Raw genomic sequence first — 22,122 nt, forward strand, 5'->3', positions numbered from 1 at the left:
ACCGACAAATTGAGAAATTTCTACTAATAAGAACTAAAATACAGTTCGTTTTCAAGTAGGCTTGTTTCTCGCGACCCTAACCCTATTCGCGAGTCGCATTAAAGGCATAAAAATCTACCAACGCATAAAACACACAAGGAAAATGATCATGGCGATGCAAAGAGATGGATTCTCACAGCCGTACCTTTTCTGATGGAGCAGCCCCTTCTAGATCTCAAGAAACAACAAGGGTCCTTCTTAGATCGAACTGAGAGAAACGAAAAATATTTAGCGATGCCGTCCGTCTGATCGCACATAGCAGCGAGGAATGTAAAGGCGGCGAACTATCAAAACAATGGGAGAGGAGTAGAGGACCACTCCACGGAATGGAGGTTGTCTGCCATTGCGATGTGGTTGACCAAAGGGATGTTTCGGATATTCATAGGGATCGGCACCGCACATTTACCATACCAAAAACAAAAATAAAAAAAATCGAGGTCAACGTTCGGTCAACCAGCTCCAGTCCACAATCTGGTTTGAAGAACCGCAATGACCAACCTCTTCCGGTTCAAACCGCAAAGAAGCCACTATTCACTATAACGGCCGGCCCACCCCAAAACCGTACGGGGAACCGGTCAAACACGTGTGGCACGCACGTGAGAGCCAGCGTCGCTTGTCTTCTGACTTCATTCATCGTGTTAATTCGAGAATTGTTCAACATAAAGCAACTTACAAGCACGATTGATTGTTAGCGTTCTAATTAAACTAAAGAACTGTATGTATTTACATTATTTTGTTCTTAATCTCGACGTAAACAACACGAAATTGGACTGATCGCAACAGTGTTGTATAGAGTGGCTTAATTGACTGTGAATTTTGAGTTACGCGCATGGTCTCAGGCGTCGACGTCGCACTCCGAAGCGCCGAATGGAGGTACCAGGCCGGCCTTGAGTCCGACGAGCACGTCGCAGCGAACGCGCAGGCTGTGCCAGCCGCTGCGGAAGGGGCCAGACTTGAACCGGGCCCGGCCGAGCACCACCAGCCTCAGGGCCACCAACCCGTAGGCCTGGTCTCTGGCCAGCCCCCAGCCGTCAGCCGGCACCGGCACCGGCACCGGCGCTCTGCTACCTAATACGGGAGCCACGGAGGCCTCGCTGCGGCGCTCCTGGAAGAGCGGCAGGAGAGGGACCGACGGCGTGATGGGCTGGCCGCGGTAGGCGGCGTAGACGGCGAGGCGGTCGTATAGGCGACGGAGGCGCGGTTGTTGGGGTTGCGGATGCGTAGGGTGAACTGCATGGCGGAGGAGATGGCGGATTGGGCGGGTTTCAGGGTGATGATGGAGGCGTTGGTGATGGAGAAACGGGGGTGGGAGGGACGGTAGACGAGGTAGAGAACGAGAGTAGTGACTCCAGAAAGGAGGAGAAGGAGGAACAGAAGGAAGAGGACTCGGCGGCAGCGGTAATTGGGCTTGTAGGGGTCGACCTCTTCGTCCCTGTGGTGCAACTTCGGAGTGGCTGATAAGAAATTTTGAGGAGGTTAATGCTAATTGCAATTAATTTAATAGTTGAAAAAGAGAATGAAAAAAAAAATTAAAATTAATTCCAATATGAATGAAAGTTTAGTGTGTGTTAAGAGTTTTAATGCAACATGCTTAGTTTATATTGAATAAATATTATCGATTTATATGAATGGGAGGTTCATTTTTGCATGTAGAGGTGCAAATTTAAAATTTAAATTGTATTAAACTTAATTGACTTGCGTGCGAGCATGACTTATACAAGTTGAATGTTGAATCATTTTACAATTTCAAAACTATTTTTTTTCTTTTTGTATCATTATGTAATGGATACATTAATGGTCAACAGTCGAACCTATTCAATGAAATTAATAGTTGTCGAGAATTCAAATCTATAGAAGGAGGCTTTTCCCTTTGGTACATGTGAACAACAAAAGAGAATAGTCCATTCAACAAATGACTCCTCCACATTCTTCACTTCCACTTTTTGCTTGACGGTGATCCCTTTGTTCTCACAGTGATAGTATTTGAGTATTGTTCAGTTCATCACAAATAGTCAGTGTTAGGTTGATAATGTGGTTAGTCATTATATCCTAAGAAATAAATATCCGGGCAAACTTCAAAGCATTATCGAAGAGGGAATAAATTTATTTTAAAAAAACTATCTCTAATACAGACCTTCACCAACACTCAATACACCTCACCACTTGACAGTCTTGCCTCTCAGCTAGGCAATGTTTAGCTCCTTATTCAAGCTCCTTGCCCGATCTCTTGGCTCGGTAGCTTGACTTCCTAGCTTGATAACCCAACCTCCTTGCTCAATAACTTTGTAACCCAATTTGCTCGATAGTTTGATAACTCAGTTTATACTCAGCAACTCGATTAGCTCAACAACATTATTAGCATGACAGCTTGACCTTCCTAAGAAACTCAACCTTCTCTCACATCTTAGGCTTAGCTAATAACTTAGCCTTACTTGACAACTAGACCTTATAGCTCATAGTTCAATCTTCTCTGCTAGCATGACCTTCTTAAACAGCTTGATCTTTTCTGACAACTCGACCTTCTTTGATAGCTCAGTAGCTCGACAGTCCAAACTCCCGACTTTGCCTTTTTGACTTGGAGTTTAGCAAGTTAAACTCATCTCGACAGATAAAATAAGTTTAAATTTTAAATTTAATAATTTTTAATTCAATAATTTCTATTCATCTTAATTAGATAATCTTAAAGCAAAGATTTTCAATTCCAACATTACATACAACGTGATAAATGCTAGCTGAATTAAGTTTTATTTAAGTGGTTTGTTCAATTTAATTTGTTTTCAAGTGATTAGCAAAAAGTTTAAGTTAATTTCATCTTATTTAATAGGTAGAATGTGTAGGTAGGTTGCATAGGTTGATTAAAAGACTAAGAAATCATAGACCAAGAACTTGATACGATGATTGAAATTGTAAAAAAGGTGACGAGAGCTTCACCTTTGTAAAGTAGATAGATTTGAAGTTTGTCCGGAAAGGCAAGGTAGATATATAGCTAGATTATATATATGAATGGCGAGTTAATCTTACATTAGAAAAAGAGTTAATTTAACCCCTTATGTATTCATGTCTCCGGCCGTATTCATGAGATGATTCTAGAAACATGCTTTTTATTTTTTTGCCTTAAATAAGTTATATAATTCATTAATACATTGATACCGACCCTAGCTTCAATCATAATAATTTAAATAGTTAGTTTTAAAATAAATAATAAAAGATTTTTTTTTAAAAAAATAAAGCATTTAACGCAGGGCCTATGAAATATGGCGTGTATATATATTATGAAATAATAAATGTAAACATTAAAATTTTTCGTGTGAATTAATTATATATTTCAAGGGAAATAATACTTAACATGAAAAATCCTAATATGAATGGAGCATGATACTCAAAATGCATGCAATAGGTTCCACTGCAAGCTAGTGGGACCCACTGCATGCTAGTGAGACCTACTGCCAATGTGAGTGTCATGCTCTATTCATATTAGGATTTTTCATACTAAGTATCACTTCTCATATTTCAATTAATTTACAAATACATAAATAGTGTTCACCTCCTTAGTTCAGTTTACTCATTGTCATCATAAACTCTTAAATTTAAATATTTAAATTTATAAAAATATAATTATTATATTTATTATTATTAGTTTAAATTAAATTATTATTATTATTATGTATTTTGAATTTTTATTTAATTATTTAATAAAGAATGAAAAAAGTAATATCGCATAGTTAAAAATTAGATCAGATTAGTTGGATTATCTAAATTTGGATTTATAATTTTTAGATGGGTTCGGATTCAAATTTATAATTTATTTTTCTCATTTATACATTAATATAGATATATTTAAAAAATTTTAGAATATATTAATTTTAATTTAAAATAATTTAAAAACTTTAAACAAAATTGATTGACGACCGAAAAGAAAAGAATGAACATTTCAGGAATATGCTATCTGATTTAGATATCATTAAAGTTAGGTACAGGAAATTAAAAATACCGAAATCTACCTGCACGTCCTCTCCTCTCGAGGAATTAACTCTTCGAGTAAGAATTAACTCTTAATAATTATTACTCGCCAATCCATATTTCATTATATATGACAAGACAGTGAAATACAGAATGTGAAAATAATACATAAGAATTAACTCTTATAATTAAAATTACATGTCAATCCAGAATTTGTTACAGTAATTATGAATTGGTCGTAATTATGGTTTGCTGATTACTGTAGATAAGGTATAAATGGTATGTAACTTTGATTATGAGTGAAGTTATGATTACACGCAACGAATGTTATAAGATTACTTTTCAATATTATTTAACATTTAATTTCTTCTCATATCGATCAAATTGATAGATGATAAAATAATATCTATCACTAAATTCTCATGCACAATCTTTCCATAAATATTGAAAATTTATAAAATATTTCCTGAATTAATATTGAACCATGCATCCTTGAAAATTAAAATTTAATTAGTTTCTCAATTTCTATTCTCAATCTACTTTATACTCGTTGCTTTATAAACGAACAAAACGAGAGCTACAAATCCACATCGAAAGCAATATAATCTAGGGCTGTAAACGAGTCGAGCCGAGCTCGAGCCAGCCTTGGCTCGAGCTCGGCTCGACTCGTTTTATGCTAGCTCGGCTCGAGCTCGAGCTCGATCGAGCTTGTAAATTTGAGCTCGAACTCGGCTCGATCATTTAATCCAAGGCTCGAGCTCGACTCGAAAAGCTCGAATTAAAAGCAAGCTTTCGAGCTCGAGCTCGAGCCAATCTAACCCTAGAATCCACCTTCAGACTTCAGTTCCTTCTTCTCCTCTTTTCTGCCGCAATCCAAGCAAAATCTCCACCCGGATCGGATCACATTAACCAGCTGTGGAATGAAGATTGACGGCAATCCAGAATGATCTAACTTCTAAGAAGAATCAAAAAGAATCCAAAGAAACCTAACAACCAAGATCTAGCTGAGATATGAGAAATCCCTTACCTCCCGGCCTCTTCCTTGATCCTTCCCTTCTTACTGCTCGTTGCCACCAGCGAGCGACAGCTTAGTAGAGGCTCCGGACCAAAAGTCTACAATAAGAGTGTTAGCACTTAGCAGTTAGCAGCCCTTTCTTCCACGCCAAACTGACGAAGCACTAGAGAATAGGGAAGACCCAAGTGCTAATACTAATTGAGGAATCCCACCTCCGCGGGAAGCAAGAAGAACTGAAGAAGGCTCTCAACTAGTGATCACTCGTCACCGGCGCCGCCGACCCTGGCTCGGACCGCCCGCCACTCACCGACGGCCTCAGCTACTCGCGGAAGGATGGATCCGCAGTCCGCTGCTGCTTTACCGTCGCCGCGATCAGAGAAGAAGAACTCGCGAGCAGAGGAGGCGGCTCGCCGCTCGCGATCGGGATTTGGGATGCCACTGTAGCTTCCCAAATCCCTACCGGTTCCTTATCTCATCTCCTAACGGGTCAATTGTCAAGATCCAAACCCATTAACCCAATTAAACCGGCTTGAATCAAACCCATTAACCCAACTAACAGGTTGGGCTCAAAAAAGCTCGACGAGCCATCGAGCCAGTATTAAAAGAGCTCGAGCTCGGCTCGAATATTAAACGAGCCGGCTCGAGCTCGGCTCGAGCTCAGTCAAAATCAAGCTCGAGCTGAGCTTTGACCGAGCGGCTCACGAGCAGCTCACGAGTGGCTTGACTCGTTTGCACCCCTAATATAATCAGATCAAAAGAAGAAAAAGGAGCTAGTGGTAATTAATTAATTAAGATGAAGAAGGCGTCGTACCTGTTTCTTGCGTTCTTCCTTCTCCAAGTCCTCTCCTTCAAGCCCGTCGTCGTCTCTTCGTCCGTGTCCGTGCTTGACGATGTTTGCGCCGACATCGGCGACTCCTACGCGTACTATCCCTGCCTCGAGATGATCGGTCCTGACCCCCGCAGTAAGTCCGTCAAGGACATGCGTGATGTGGCCCTTCTCGCCGCCGACATCTCCGTCGACAAAGCCGTCGAGTACCAATCCTACGCAAAGAAGGTGCTCGAGAACACCACCGACGCCGACACTAAGGCCAAGGCCGAGGGCGCCATCCGTATCTTCGACGATGCGATCAAGAATCTCAAGTTCATCAAGAAGTCGCTCATCGACAACTCGCACTCCGGAGTCATTGCGGCGGCGGTCGATGCCAAAAATGCGGAGCAGTCTTCTTACAAACTTATCGATTGGTCCAAGTTCAAGCACGATTACTACTATATCTCCTTCGTTCTCTGGTCCTTATTAGCTCACTTGAAATGGTGATTTCTTAGGGATTAATTTATTTTAATTTTCCCAAAACGAATAAAGTTTGGAATAAGGATTATGTATGATTGCCAAATGTTAAATGTGGCAGTACTACTAATCAATTAAGAACTTTGAAGTAAGTGATTGTTATTTATGCATGCATTTGGTCGTCTAATAAACCAGCTGATTGGCAATAAGTCTAGCTAGATCATTAACTCTAATACTGCTCGATCGATACCACAATTTTGAAGGGCAGTCAAAAACTTACTTGACTCTAATACTACGATGAAATATAAGATTAATAATGATGTTGTACTTGTGATAATGCATAACAATATTATATTAGTCATATTTCAGAGAGATGATAATAATAAAAGGAAATATAATTGAAAATTTCTTTTATGGAATATACTAACATATATAGAATAATATCTTAAAGAATCGGAAACCTAATTAAGGGGAATCCTTAAAAACAATCTGAAGTGAACCCTATAGCGAATCTTATATTTAGGATATATATTATCTACTAATATCTCCCCTTAGCTTCCACATGAAGTATCAAGTGATGCAAAAGATTCATTCTTAAAGAAAGTCATTGTTCTATATATATCAAAACCCATATTATCTCAACTATTTGGGCGGATTGAATTTTAGATTGTCATTTTCAAGAAGATTAGAGAAATGATTCTATTTGAAACTTTAGATCGACATTAATTATGCAACGATTTAAGTTGGAATTAACCTTAATTATCTATTGCATATTTTTCAAATTGATTAAATATTATTTTTTTAAAAAATGTTAATCCCAGTTAGCTAGTCGTATTGACTCAATCCCTGGGGGTGACTGATCCGGCCCTACGGAAGTTTCCCACCGGCCACCAAGGTAAATCGGGAAGCGCACGCAGCGACCAACCCAGATGCTCAACATCCTTTGATTGTGACCCTCATTGGGAGAAAAATTTCTACAAATACGCCGTAGCTGGGGATCTAACCGCGGGTGCCTGGATGACAACCTGGATGTCCTACCGCTGCACCATGACCTGGGTGTTGGGATGTATATTAGAATTCTAGCTATGTAAATAAACATTCAGAAATGAAAATCACATTTGGTCAATATTTTTGCAGTGTCCATTTAATCTATACTGTAGACTAACATGGTGTGCGGAGTCACACACAGAAGACCATGTTATCAGTTCCTTATAGATTATAAATAGTGTTCACAACCAAGATGGATTGGACAAACCATCGGAGTGGTTGTAGTGTAATTTGGTCTTAGTCTGTCTTGACTATAGAATTACACTAGTACACTTAGTGTGTATTGAGCAGGACCATCTGAGGATTGTTCGATTTATACTGACTATATAATCGAACTAAACCTCTGTTACTATAGATGTACATGCTCTTAATCCCGATATAATAACAAACACGTGTGCTTAATATGTACTTCTTTAAATCATCAAAGGGTGAGGTTTAGATCGATAAATCAATAGGTCCGATGAGTTGGGAAGTAGTATTATGTACATGGTGTGTTGTTGATTATAGAAGGAATCTGTGTCCTATAATCTAGGTTGATGATGTCCCCTTGAGGAGCTCATAAGGATTATCATGTAAACTCTGCAGGTGGACCTTGTCCGCATGATAATAAGGTTGAGTGGTACTACTTTTGGATTAGATGTCGATTAAATACGAGTTGTCAGTAACTCATTTTAATTGACGGGCATACGATATCTTAAACACAGGGAGACTAATGTACTGATAGTAAGAAGGAGCCCATATTGTAATATGGGGATTGGTGCGGTAGTTCGATAATAACTCTTTAGTGGCGTGAGTTATTATTGATGAACTAAGGTTGTGTGTTCGGGGCGAACACGGGAAGCCTTAGCTCATCAGAAGGCCAAAACCAATTCCTCCTCTAGGTCCCTGTTGTAGCCTCTGGAATCCTAAGTTCACCTTGGAAGAATTCGCGAAGAAACCAGACATTCGAACCCATGCAAGAAGGTGTAATCGATCAGCTGATCGATTACACACCTTGGTAATCGATCAGCTGATCGATTACCAGGAGGTGTAATCGATCGATTACCAAGACTCCGGGCAGAATGACTGGTAATCGATCATCTGATCGATTATCAAGTCTGGTAATCGATCAGGTGATCGATTACCAGTGTTAATGAGAAAACTTACGTGGTTTAATCGATTGTTTGATCGATTAAAGGCCGCGGGTTCGATTTGGAAACTTCTGAAATCATTCTAAAATTTTCCGATTTGATTGCTTCAAATCATGCTATGTTTATGGATTAATTATACCATGTTTATGGCTTAAATTATACCATAAATAATTGATGGCTGGGCTATAAAAGAAGGGGGTGGGTTGGCTTTGAAAAGACACGACAAGCTTTCTCTTGGTGGCCGAGAGGATCTCAGCAGCCATCACCTAGCCCTCTTCTTCTTCTTCTCTCTTTTCCAAGCAAAGGGAAGGAAGTTTTAGCAAGCCATCGGAGGAGAATTCTGGTGGAGAAAGTTCTCGAAGGATCGTTGCCCACACAACGTTCGAGAAAAGGAGAGGAATACAGCAGAAGATCAAGAGGTCTTCGGGTACAAACTTCACCCTTCCGAAACGTCGGAGGAAAGGTATAATTTAATGTTTCCGCTTTAATTACAAACTTATCGATTGGTCCAAGTTCAAGCACGATTACTACTATATCTCCTTCGTTCTCTGGTCCTTATTAGCTCACTTGAAATGGTAATTTCTTAGGGATTAATTTATTTTAATTTTCCCAAAACGAATAAAGTTTGGAATAAGGATTATGTATGATTGCCAAATGTTAAATGTGGCAGTACTACTAATCAATTAAGAACTTTGAAGTAAGTGATTGTTATTTATGCATGCATTTGGTCGTCTAATAAACCTGATTGGCAATAAGTCTAGCTAGATCATTAACTCTAATACTGCTCGATCGATACCACAATTTTGAAGGGCAGTCAAAAACTTACTTGACTCTAATACTACGATGAAATATAAGATTAATAATGATGTTGTACTTGTGATAATGCATAACAATATTATATTAGTCATATTTCAGAGAGATGATAATAATAAAAGGAAATATAATTGAAAATTTCTTTTATGGAATATACTAACATATATAGAATAATATCTTAAAGAATCGGAAACCTAATTAAGGGGAATCCTTAAAAACAATCTGAAGTGAACCCTATAGCGAATCTTATATTTAGGATATGATCTACTAATATCTCCTCTTCCACATGAAGTATCAAGTGACGCAAAAGATTCATTCAATTCTTATATATATATATATATATATATATCAAAACCCATATTATCTCAACTATTTGGGTGGATTGAATTTTTAGATTCTCATTTTCAAGAAGATTAGAGAAATGATTCTATTTGAAACTTTAGATCGGCATTAATTATACAACTATTTAAGTTGGAATTAACCATAATTATCTATTGCATATTTTTCAAATTGATTAACTAATATTTTAAGCATTCCACGTGCAGATGTAATGAGATTAGCTCCTTTAATATTACATATTCTAGTCAGATGTAATGGGACATTTGATAAAAAATTTCCATCATAAGAATATTTAGTAGATTAATAGATTTATTAGCTGGGTTAAACAAAATCCAAGATGGAAAGTGGAAAGAATAGGAAATGGTGTTTCTCTTTGAGAACTACAACCTAAACATTGATCTTCTTGGGGGCTCACTACAATAAAGTCTTAGGTTACGTTACGATCCGCTCCGGAAAGCTTTGGAAAGAGTGAGACTAGGTCATCTTTTTAAACTAGAATCGCTTAAGCAACAAATCCTTGCATCGAACCTTTGAGTGGCATCCCCAGCTACTTAGAGACTCTGGGAGCGTGAATCCGGTACTTAGTTGTGGCTTTTGGTGCTCCGATAAAGTCTTCGTTCTGAGGAAGAAGGACTAAGGATCCTCTTTTCTGTCTTTTCCTCTTTACTTTACTCTCAAAAGATGAGGGGCGCCTTCTAAGTATATTAGAGATCCATGAGATACTGGAGGCGAACGAGCGACATAGAATGAGCTAGTGCTTGTCAAACGAGGTACGAGAGTCTTAATGAGTACGGGAAAGCAGTAGTTAGCTCAGCTGCCGTCCTATTTGTACACGACAAAATAAGAAAAGAAAAGGAAAGGAGGGAGGTCGATAGAGATTGCTTTTTCTTTATAATCCTAGAGTCAATCTATACAATAAGTGGCACAGGGTTCCCGGTGCTCTAATTTCTTGCTTGCTTCAACATACAAAACTAGTTAGCAAGGTTCACAGTGAGAACCTGCACTGGCCTCTCCTATTTTCATCACAAAACAGAAGAAGACAATCATCTGCCCTGCTCTTAGCTCGAGGTTCTTGCTTAATGGAATGAGGCGTCCCTTCTTCCTTCTTTCGCAATACTTCCGGTACTGAGTCTCATCTCGGTAGTCTTAGTCTCGAGTCTCATCTTGATTGTCTCCGTCTCATTCTAGTCCCGAGCCTCATCTCGACCATCTCTGTCTCGAGCCTCGTCTCGGCCATCTCTATTCCGAGTCTCATCTCGGTCATCTCCGTCCTGAGCCTCATCTCGACCATCTCTGTTCCAAGTCTTGTCTCAGTCATCTCGGTCTCAAGTCTCATCTTGACCATCTCAGTCTCAAGTCTCATCTCGGTCACACCGCCTCAGTTGGCTGCTGCATTTCTTAACTCATGACCAACTTGAGTTTGGGCTGAAGAACTAGTCTAATCAGTCTGACTCACGTCTCTTTCGACTAGACTTGTGGGAAGACTCATGTTATGGTTAGTAAGCCTAGGTTAAGAAAGTTAAGAACTAGTCCAATTGGTAGCAACACAACAAAGGCAAGGCTTGATCTCGTGGCCGACTGGCTCAGTTTGGCGCCCAACCCCACAACTAGTTTGGCTCGATGTCTCGCACTCTATGCCCGAGCTCTCCCTTCTAGCTCAGTTGCTAATCGCCGACTCCAACTCTGTCCGACTTCCTTGACTTCATGACCAAGCTCATGCCCAACTCCTAAACCGCTCGAGCTCCCCACTCTAGCCCAATGGCTAAGTGGCAGCTCGACTCCCTGATCAACCGACTCTACAACCCACTCAGCCACCACTCGGTGCTTCACTGGCATTTCTCCCGAATGAATCCGTGATCTCCTAGCTAGAGGTTGACCCTCTGTCAGCTTTGCCTCTCCGAGTCCATGCTTCTGCCCAGACCACTGCTAGAAGGACAGGTGCAATGATATAATATTAGATATCAGCTCACCTACCTCATCAGTACATCATGATTAACACAGCCTGATCATGGACTATACCGAGTATGGGCGACAAGACCCTTAACTACCACGACGATGGGATATTCTCCTTATCAGCGATGGAACATCTCCCCCAATGACTCCATATAATGACTCCGCTTCTCGCGGGTGCAGATACGGGGACACATAATTATTAATACTCTCCTTTTCTAACATTGTTGTTTCTTCTTCTCCATCTCCGATTTACGACCTTATTTGAGCATCAGAGCGGTTAAACTAGGACACCCCCTTTAACCTCCGTTCTCACCCTCCTCTTTGCAGCCTGACAAAAGCTCCACCGTTTGCGGGTCTTGCTTGACTTCAGCATCATTAGCCGGTGACTCATTCGTAGATGATCTTAAACAGGAACAATAGTACTTGTTGCGGAGGCCAATCCTTTTATGTAGATCAACCTCCTTCAGGTTGCGAAAACTACAAATGGTGTCTTTCTGGTGGAGCTTGCAGACCAGACTTGGGATGTATACGCCGAAGATTTTCTAAAGGTCCTTTGGTTAGAATAAGGATTCATTATAGAGAACAGTGCTTTGCATTTACATGGAGGAGTTTGTGGGCGACAAATTCTCTACTACCATTGTCCTAGTTATATAGTTATAGTTGTATGTCGAGATTGTTACACTAAATTCATTCTTTTGATCTGGTTGTTGTCTCTACTACCATCGTCCTAGCTTCATGGCAGTTTTATGTGAGCGGTGTCAAATCCTTCAAAAGATAGGTGATGTGAAGACACACTCCCCTAAAAAAGTAAACTCCAAATCAATTTGATGTTTACACTAAATTCATTCTTTTGATCTGGTTGTTGTCTCTACTACCATCGTCCTAGCTTCATGGCAGTTTTATGTGAGCGGTGTCAAATCCTTCAAAAGATAGGTGATGTGTTAATTGCTAACTCAGCTTGAATGTTTTAATTGAAGGTGATGACTTTGACAGAATGTTTGAATATCTAATCAATGCCCTTCTCATTTTCAAGAAGATTAGAGAAATGATTCTATTTGAAACTTTAGATCGGCATTAATTATACAACTATTTAAGTTGGAATTAACCATAATTATCTATTGCATATTTTTCAAATTGATTAACTAATATTTTAAGCATTCCACGTGCAGATGTAATGAGATTAGCTCCTTTAATATTACATATTCTAGTCAGATGTAATGGGACATTTGATAAAAAATTTCCATCATAAGAATATTTAGTAGATTAATAGATTTATTAGCTGGGTTAAACAAAATCCAAGATGGAAAGTGGAAAGAATAGGAAATGGTGTTTCTCTTTGAGAACTACAACCTAAATCCAAGATCGAAACTTCTGTCGGAACCCAAGGTTCACTAGGAATTGATAAAGGTGTATACAATCCATGAGGTAAAGATCTAAATTTTGCTTGCCTACATGTGATACACTTCTCACAAAACTTGACTACATCTCGTTTCATGTGAGGCCAAAGAAATGCTCAACCAAAACTTATAGAGTTTTTCTTACATCAAAATGTCCCATTAGTCCCCCACCATGAGTCTCTTAGATTAATAAGTCCCTCAATGAACAATTAGGCCTTTATGCATGTTGGGTCCTTCATCACTTATGATTTAATAGCGACAAGTTTGAACTTTATTCAAGAAATTTTCCAAATGCAGAATAGTCTCTCAAACATGAAATACATGAGCCCATTAGCCAATCTATGTTGCTAAGTATAAGATAATGATCAATGAATGGGATTTAATAAACCCTAGAAAATAACTGATCATTCTTTGATACGGTACATATTCACACTGGTTGTGCTACTGATTGGTAGCTAGTTACATATGACCATTTAGTTTATATCAGAGTTTGACCATTTAGTTCTGATTAAGAACTAAATCGTCACAGAATAGAACAGAATGATTTGGACACACCGGAACAGAATTTGACAGTCCCTTACGCACCGGAACAAACTTTAGCCTATGGGATCTGCTATGGTCATAACCCTAACGTAGTAAATTATTTGACAGTCATTAAACCTTGGAATAAAGTAGTTCTTAATCAGAACTAAATGGTCTTCATGTAGAGTGATAACTCTCTCAGCCTTCAGAAAGTTATCCAAACTAAATGGTTTAGTTAGAGGTCTACCAAAATTATCTAACCTTGAGTCAACCATTTGTAATGCTTGCCAACAAGGAAAACAAATCAAATCAACTCACAAACCAATTAATCAAACTCAAACTAAGTCTATACTTGAACTAATCCACCTAAACCTGTTTGACTCACACGGGGTTAAGTCTATTAATGAAATTTATACTGTCTAGTTATAATTGATGATTACTCGCGATTCATTTGGATAAAATTCTTTAAAAAATAAAGATGAAACCTTTGAAACTTTTAACCACTTTTGTAAACAAACAAAAAAATGAAAAAGGGGTTAAAATTAAAAGACTTAGGAGCGATAATGGCGGAGAATTTAAAAATAAAAAATTTAACCTTTGCTTAGAAAATGGGTACCACCATGAATTCTCTTGCCCTAAAACACCCCAACAAAATGGAATTGTAGAAAGGAAAAAATAGAACATTACAAGAAGCAACCGGAACAATGCTTAATGAATTCAACATTCCTAAATACCTCTGGGCTGAGGCTGTTAGTACAACATGTTAGGTACAAAATAGAATAACTATAAATAAAAATTTAGGAAAAACCTCTTTTGAAATCTATTATAACAAACAACCTAATATTAAGTATTTTAAAGTCTTTAGATGTAAAATATATATTTTAAATACCAGAGAACACTTAGAAAAATTTACATCTAAGGTAGAAAAGAGTATCTTTGTAGGTTACTCTCTTATCAGTAGAGCTTATAGAGTTTATAACAAAACTATCCTAAAAATTGAAGAAACCACAAATGTAAAATTTGATGAAAGATCTAGCCCAAATGACCCTGATCAAACCACCTATCAACCAATTGACTTTGTTAGGTCCAATACTAACCAAGATGAAAACCCAAGTCAAATTGAGGACCAAGACCATGATCTGATTGAACTTGAACCTAACCAACCAAGAACTGTAAGAGTTAGTTCAACTCACCCAACTGACCAAATCCTAGGTGATCCAGAACTAAGGGTTCAAACTATGTCAGCCTTTAGAAACCTTAGTCAAATTGCCTTGATTTTCAAAATTGAATCCAAATCTGTAGAAGAGTCCTTACTTGACCCTAATTAGATCATAGCCATGCAGAAGGAGTTAGCCCAATTTGAACATAGTCAAGTCTGGGACTTAGTACCTTTACCTAAAGACAAAAAGTTTATTGAAACAAAATGGGTCTTTAAAAACAAACTTAATGAACAAGGTGAAATAGTTAGGAATAAGGCTAGGTTAGTAGCTAAGGGGTTTAGCCATGTAGAAGGACTTGATTATGATGAAACATATGTCCCTGTAGCTAGACTTGAGTCCATTAGGATGCTTTTAGGTTATACAACCCATAAGAGATTCAAGTTATATCAAATGGATGTTAAGTAAGCCTTCCTAAATGGTCTAATTAAGGAAGAGATTTATGTAGGACAACCCCTTAGTTTTGAAAGTTTAGAACATCCTGACTATGCTTTTAAACTTAAGAAAGCCCTATATGGACTTAAGCAAGCCCTTAGAGCCTGGTATGAAAGACTATCCAACTACTTAGTATTTAAAGGCTTTAACCAAGGTAAAGTTGACCCAACCTTATTTGTTAAAACTCTAAAATCTGATATTTTTATAGCTCAAGTATATGTAGATAATATTGTATTTGGCTCAACTAACTCAAACTTTTTACAAGAATTTATAACTTTAATGGAAAATAGATTTGAAATGAGTTTAGTAGGCCAATTAACCTTCTTTTTAGGGCTACAGATAAAACAAACTAGTGAAGGTACCTTTGTTTATCAAGGGCCAATTAACCTTCTTTTTAGGGCTACAGATAAAACAAACTAGTGAAGGTACCTTTGTTTATCAACAAAAATATACTAAAGAATTACTTAAAAAATTTAGAATGAAAAATATAAAAGAAATTAAAACACCCATGGCTACAAATTAGACTTTAAATAGTGACCCAAATGGCAAACCTGTTGACCTTAAGTACTATAGAAGCGCTATAGGTAGCCTACTTTACCTAACTGCGAGCCGACCTGACATTCTATTTGCAGTGAGTATGTGTGCTAGATATTAAATCTGTGCAAAAGAATCTCATCTAACTAAGGTTAAAAGGATCTTTAGGTACCTTAAAGGAACAATCAACATAGGAATGTGGTACCCTAGAACTGCCCAATTTTTGAACTTATTGGATTTTTTAACTCAGATTATGTTGGATGTAAGTTAGATAGAAAAAGTATCAGTGGTGGATGCCAACTTCTAGGACTCTCACTAGTTAGTTGGTTCAGTAGGAAACAACATTGTATTTCCCTATCTACCACTGAAGCTGAGTACATAGCCATGGGTGAGTGTGTAGCCCAACTACTCTGGATGATGCATACCTTAAAAGACTTTAACCTAGATTTTAAGAAAGTTAAAATTTTTATTGATAATCTAAGTTCAATTAATCTAACTAAAAATCTTGTCCACCACTCTAGAACCAAACATATAGAAATAAAACATCACTTTGTCAGAGATCATGTTAATAAAGGTGATATTGAACTTCATCATATTGAATCCAAGTCTAATCTAGCTGACATCTTTACTAAACTATTACCTAAATCAGAATTTAGTAACTTAAGGATGTAAATTGGGATGTGTGTTATAGACTAGTTCTGTCCTTAGCTCAATTCCACTATTGATTTTCCCACCTAACTTAAATTGATTTTCAAAATTCTCTTGAGTTTAGTTTTGTTTTAACTTGCTTTTTCAAACTAATTTTTATTTTATTTATGTAACAGGATTTCAAATATTAACTCAGTCTTTCAAAATTAAAATTGAGTTTTGACTTTGATTTTTCAAGATGAACTTAATTTGAATTGTTGTACTTAGCCTAGATTTGACCCGTAGAACTGCATGAACCTATAGATTTAGAAGTTGCATCTTACAAAGCACATTAGGCATAACTTGCTTGTGATTGCCAAACTTAGAATGATGTGAGATGCATAGGGTATTGCCTGGACTTCAAAATGCTTAAGTCAGTGCATCATAGCAAGTTTGGGCGTTAAATACCAACTTCATATTGATCAAGTCAAGTAGTCTTTTTGCAAACATAAGCTAGACACTATTACTTGAGTTGACTAACCTAGTAAAAACTATTATCTTCTAGATAGTTGTAAGCAACTAAGGTTAGACATCCAAAATGGACTAAATTTCTTAATTGGTTCAGGGGGAGCTTGAGTCAAAACTTTTATGTTTTGTATTCTAATTTTTAATCATAGCATAAACTTAAATTAAAAATTATTTATGATACTATTTTTAAAAATTATTTTTTACTAAACTTAAGATCTTATCTTTAACTCATCCTTGAAAATATTTTTTACGTCTCCAGAAGCTCATGTTGTGTTGTAAAAGAAGCCCAAACTACAGGGTCTTCCACAACAACCTCTTTAGGGTCAACTTTCACAATCCCAGTTGTTGCATAACTTTTCTCAGCCTTCCAGGCAGCATCAGGAAACTCCATCCCTCTTAATATCAACATAGTGCAGTTTCAACCTCTCTAAGAACTCCTACTGACACCACATTCTCATATTTAGGCACTTCCCTATTCTCCTTACCAAAGCTCCAGTATTATTAACAAGAGGTCAGTCCTTAAATCTCTCATTGTTGTTTTATCACGGTTTCCACGTAGCTACAGAAGTGAATGTTTAAAAATCATCAGCCTAATAAAATACAATTTACTAAAAAATGTCTCAGATCATCCATCAGCACATTCCATTTCTTGGGAGAGGTATCTAGATTGATCATGAGTAACTCGATGTATGCAATCTCCCTGAGGCCACCTTCCATATACAATTTTTCACCCTTGGTGATATTGTCGCTCCACAAGCCCTTCTTAATTCATCTTATGCTGATCCATTTTTTTCGAGACTCCTTTCTCTTGTAAAATTATAAGAAAACTTAGCTGACAAGTCTCCATCAGCACTACATTTGTAATCCATTTGTCCTCACACTTACTATTAGGAATGTTAAAACGTTCAAGTTTCATTCACTAATAGATTTGAGAAAATTTAATAGAGGCAATTAACACTCCATTGATCTCTGTATAAGCTCCTGCACTAGCCTAGCTCTTCAAATTCACATGCCACCATTTAATTGAATGTCTCAATTATCTCAATTTCCAATCTATACCATCAAACAACCTTTCAGTACCAAAATACATCACTGATTTTTTTGGAAGCCTAAGATGAACACCTCCACTCTCTTTTTCACTTATGAATGACTAACATTATATCTTCCTCCAAGCACTCAGGCTCAATCAGCCACAATCCTTCTAGTAGTCACTACCCTCTATTTATTCAAATTAAACTTAAGTGTTTAGGCATAGAAAGATCTCTTACGTTTCACTGAAATGCCATTCATCACATTAGGCATAGAGCCCATAGTTAAATTAATTAGTTTGAGATATTTTTAATTGCTAGCTTCCTATCTTGAGTGTTACTTTCTCCACCAACAAACTTTGAACTTTAGAGGTGAGACATGTTGGAATATTGAGCATTAGGGTCATTTAGCAATCACTTTAATTTTGGAAGATTAATTTATTTCCCTGTGGATTAACTGAGACATTTTTTATAAAGATAGGATTATATCAAGGATAACTCTAAATTCATACCTTTTTGCACTAGTCATGAATGAACTCATTGGATATATTGAAGACACGTTACCATGGTATATGTTATTTGTAGATATTTTTTTGGTCGATGAAACATGTGAAAGAGTAAATGCTAAGTTTGAATCATGGCAAAAACATTAAAAGTAAAAGATTTTAACCTTAAGGGGTTGATAAAAATGTTTTACATATGATACAATCAAGATGATTGAAATGGAGGAGAGTATCAGATGTTATTTGTGATTGTAAGGTACTAAAGATCAAAGGAAAATTTTACAAAATGGTGGTTAGATTTGTTATGTTATATGGAGATGAATGTTAGGTTATGAAATGAGCAAACAAACAAAAGATGAGAATCGCAGAGATAAGGATGCTAAAGTGAATATACGAACATATAAGCAAGAAAAAGATTAAAAAAACAAACATTAAAGAGAAATTTGGGGTTGCATCTCTATTGAGGGAAAACTCCAAAAGACACGTTTAAGATGGTATAGACACATACTTTAGTGTTCAATAAATGCCCCTAGTTAGGTGATGTGAGACTATGAGAAATACACACATTAATAAAGGAAGAAGGAGATCAAAGAAGATTTAATTAGTAACAATACAATATAGATGAGGATATAATAAAAGGTCTGGCTTAATGACGTAGGAGGATAAAGTCGATCTCACGTAGTGGGATAAAGGCTTTGGTGGTTGTTGTTGATTGATTTTCTTGATAGAAGTGATTTTTCTTTTTTTCCTGTGAAAGTTTTTTACTTTTTTGTTTTTGTTTTTGGTAGTTGAAAGATCATGGCTTGTGTGACTTTTTTTTTCTTTTGTAGACAATTGTATATATATGTGCTAAATTATTCTAATAAGTAATGTATGTAGACTCAACCAGAGCGTCGACAATTACTTCTGGATATATACATGGCTTCTGGAAGACCTTGGCCCTGTAGTTTAGGAACTGAAAATTATGCTTTGAATTTTTTGAGGTGTTTTGTGCCACAAAGAGGTCAGGTAAACTCAGTTAAATTTGAACTTCTGAAACAATTATTAAATTCATTCTTTAAAGTAACTTAGAGAAAGGAGAAACAAAAAGAAATAAAATTTTCTTGGCAACCTAGTAAAGCATTCAAGAACCTAAATGATGAGCAAAAAAAGGAGACTGATTATTTTTGCATATCTATTATGTTTAATGAAAGAGTATCCTAAAGTGAGAACAAGCAAAACCAACAGAAGATAGCCTTCTTAAAAGACATTGATCTGTTTTACCTTCATTGCAAACCTCATATAATTTTGTGGAAATTTAACAATTAAGTTCAATAGCAATGGCTCCATCTCTTACCTATATGTTTCTCAGAAATTGTAGTGATACTTTCAGGAAAGCCACTAGAGATGCTAAATGTGAATCTTGATTAGTGCTGTTGGGAATGGAAACAGCCTGAACAAGTTAAACAAACTGAATGCTAGAAACTTATGGGAGGAAGAAGAAATTGACCTTTTTTAGGAAAGACAGACTGATAAACAGAAAGTGGATTTTAGGCATCTTCATTGGGTTACTTACCCTGTGTTTCCAACACAAAATAAGTAAATAATGAGTTAGTTGCTTACTGCAACAGAAAAATAAAACTAAGAGAGGTTTAACAACTACTAAACAAACTTAATAATTAATAAATTGTTCAAATAGAAGGAATAATCAATAGTAGGTAGCAAAAACAGAAGCAGTTAAGAAGCAGGAATAAAAAACTACAGGGAAAAAAATGTAGAGAAGATCACACTTGAAGGAACACCAAGACAACATCATGAAAGGGGGAGAATGCGTGCAGCCTCAAACCTTATTAACATGTGAAGAGGAGGAAGAAGATGCAGGAAAACTAAGAACCAGTGAACAATGAGACTGGAAGCATGAAGCAGGGAAAAATAAGGGAGGATGCACAAATAGAAAGAAGAGATTTGGGAAATACAATAGAAGAGGATAGCTAAAGACAATAGATGAAGAGTGGAGAATCCAAAGAGAAGAGCATAGAAAGCTTTGTCACACCTTCTATTATTCCACGTCTTGTCAGAAACATATGCTTCCACCTGTTCACCATGTACCCAACATTCGCACAAATCCTGTTCACCCTAGCATCCAATCAATCCAAATCAGTGAGTTGATTGCACGATTGCTCGATGATGATGAGAAAGGTTCCAAATATTGAGTCATGTTAGTGTTTTAATCTTTGATTGAAATGATACTATATCTATGTTTAGATATAGTGTTGGTGGCGAAATCGCAGTAGGACGAAGGAAATGAAAAAAAAAGTTGAATAGAAATAACTATATACCTAAATATGAACTATGCTTCATCTAGAATGATATAGTTTTGACTTTGTGTTGTGCAAACACAAGTTACAAAAATAAGAAATCATTTTTAATTCATTTTGATGTGTGTTGCGGAGTGTCAAAGGGTGTCGATTATCATGATATTCATCAACATAATTAACATAGTAATAATACAAATGAGATTGCCGATGTCGAACTGAGTCAAGGTTTGATATTTATTGGAATGATACTTTTTGACTGTACCGCCCGACAGTGTGAGATCATGAAGAAACCTTTGTCAACAACACTGAATTAAGAAAACAATAGTTGATGCCTTATGACCACTTATTGATGGGTATTTTCATACATGGTGACTTCTAGCCTCTCATGATCACGTTGCTACCATATGTGGAAGAGAGCCACCCAATCGCCTATGACTTCTTGTTCAATAAATAAATTTAGACAATCAACTACGAGCTCATGTAGAAAAAGAAAAAATGAGCCAAACCATGGTTTTAGTCACTTGTCAACTCAAAATATGTTAAGTTTGTGGAGTGCCTAAGGGTGTGCCAAACACTAGGAACCAACAAAAGGGGAAGTTAAGAAGGAAGAAGATAAGAGCGAGGGAAGTCATGCGTCTTGTAGATGAAAAGAAGGTGAAGGAGTTCGACTTCCTGTTATTGGATCTCACAATGAGCAACAAGGTCACACGACTTTCGTCTTCATGTAAGTCGAAGCTTGCTGGTTTCATCTCTATTTCACTTGATCTCTTGACAAACAAAACTTTCATCTATTTTAGAGCTAAACTTTGCTAGTTATTGCTACAAACAACGACGTCGTTGGATTCTAAGTTGCATGGTCTTGTTGGATCTGGTGACAAACAACACGTCACTAGATTTTCATCTCTAGTGACATCTGCACACAAGTTTTTCATTGTAGTTTTGTAGACATTGATGAGCTAAACTTCGAGTCATTGGAAGGGCTCACATCTCAGGCCATGTGCATTGTGAGTTGTTCACATGATTTCCATCTCTAGTGACATTCACTCATAATTTTTTTGTTGGATTTTCACAAGCGATGAAGAGATAATCTTTAATCGAGTTACTGAAAGTGTTCCATGTTCATTCCTTGAGTTTGTTCTACATGTTAGTCAAAGGATGAAATGAAATATTTCATCTATGTTGATTGACACTAATTGAAATACTAAACATTGGAAGAATACATGTGCAGAAAAAGAAACCATAGCAATGGCTTGGCATGGTGCCACGGGTCATGAAAAGGATTGCCTAATATACTGTCGAAAATTATGGGTTTTCAAATACAACAATAATAACCATCAAGCCTTATCCCACTAGGTGAACTTGGATCCTCCTACACCATTAGATTTTATCCCTTACTATATCATTATTTATATTTAAATAAATTTTATTCTCTTTTATCTTTACTAACCATGTG

General features: G+C 37.0%; 1 pseudogene; it reads right to left on the bottom strand.

The window, feature by feature from the left end:
* Positions 1-874: 874 nt before the first annotated feature.
* Positions 875-5,602, bottom strand: LOC141837108 (NDR1/HIN1-like protein 1; annotated as a pseudogene).
* Between the last annotated feature and the right edge of the window lie 16,520 nt (positions 5,603-22,122).

This window comes from Curcuma longa, chromosome 11, assembly GCF_044706935.1.
Source record: "Curcuma longa cultivar G26 ecotype Majalengka, Jawa Barat chromosome 11, ITB_CL_G26_1.1, whole genome shotgun sequence".
Lineage (NCBI taxonomy): Eukaryota > Viridiplantae > Streptophyta > Magnoliopsida > Zingiberales > Zingiberaceae > Curcuma > Curcuma longa.